Genomic DNA, 1,327 nt, shown 5'->3' with positions numbered 1-1,327 from the left:
TTTTGGTGATTTGAAATATCAACATTGGCTACCAGAAATCGCTTACCCCACCTTTAATGTAGAAGTATTTACTCTAGATGTTGAATATCTACTATCACTGTATTCAATGGGGTTCTTTAATGGCACACTATCCAGACTATGTTCAATAACTTTCCAAAGGAGGGTCACCCCCCTCCAAAACAAGTTGCAAAATACTAATTTGACCCTAAACAACATACTACAAGTCTTTAATATGCAATTATTAGCTCAATATATTTAATTTCTACCATCATTGTATTCACTGGGTTTCTTCATTGCCACACCTTCCAGTTCAAGAACTTTCCAAAGGAGGATTACACTGCTCCAAAACAAGTTGCAAAATATTTATCTGACCTAAAATGACATACTACAAGTTTTTAATGTAGAAGTATTTACTCTAGTTGTTGAATATCTACCATCTCTTTATTCTATAGGATTCTTCAATGGCACACCATCCAGTTCAATAGCTTTCCAAAGGAGGTTCACACCGCTCCAAAACAAGTTGCAAAATATTTATTTGACCCTGAACATACTACAAGGCTTTAATATAGAAGTATTTTCTCTATATGTTTAAACAACATGTTCCACCATGTAAAATTATTGCGCTCTACATGCTGCAGTATTACAATGCCAAGTGAACTCTTTATGTTTTACCATATCCAAATTATGAAGTTTAGTGTGTTTCATAAGGTGTGCTTTGTAACTTAACAGTTATTTAATAACCATTACAGATACATTAAAGGTATAAGGTGAAACTGTACTTTGCTCATAATGGTTTCAGAGTTATTTTAAAGCAAATAATTCCTCTATAAATAAATCCATAAATTAAAGAAGTTACTATTTTCAGGCATTACAGTAATAAATAAATTTAGATAATGTAATATTTTTGGATGGAAGGTGTGTCAATGAAGAAACCCATAGAATAGAGTGATGTTAAAAATTGGAAGGGGGTGACCCTCCTTTGGAAAGTTGTTGAACTGGATAGTGTGCCATTAAAGAACCCCATTGAATACAGTGATAGTAGATATTCAACATCTAGAGTAAATACTTCTACATTAAAGATGGGGTAAGCGATTTCTGGTAGCCAATGTTGATATTTCAAATCACCAAAACAAACACGCCCCTACCCCAAAAGGGTCTCGCCCCTATTTTGATAGCTCCGCCGCACACATACGTACACAACCCAGGCAATGATTATGGTGGAATCTGCTGTATTATTATCTGCTATAGTAAACATATTATCTTACTTTTCGGACACACTTTGGGAGCTGACGCTTGAAACAGACAGTGGAGGAGGTTTAGACGCTCC

The sequence above is a fragment of the Sinocyclocheilus rhinocerous genome, unplaced genomic scaffold, assembly GCF_001515625.1.
Source record: "Sinocyclocheilus rhinocerous isolate Xijiao unplaced genomic scaffold, SAMN03320098_v1.1 scaffold4560, whole genome shotgun sequence".
NCBI classification, from domain to species: Eukaryota; Metazoa; Chordata; class Actinopteri; order Cypriniformes; family Cyprinidae; genus Sinocyclocheilus; species Sinocyclocheilus rhinocerous.
Note: the sequence above shows the minus strand (reverse complement) of the source record.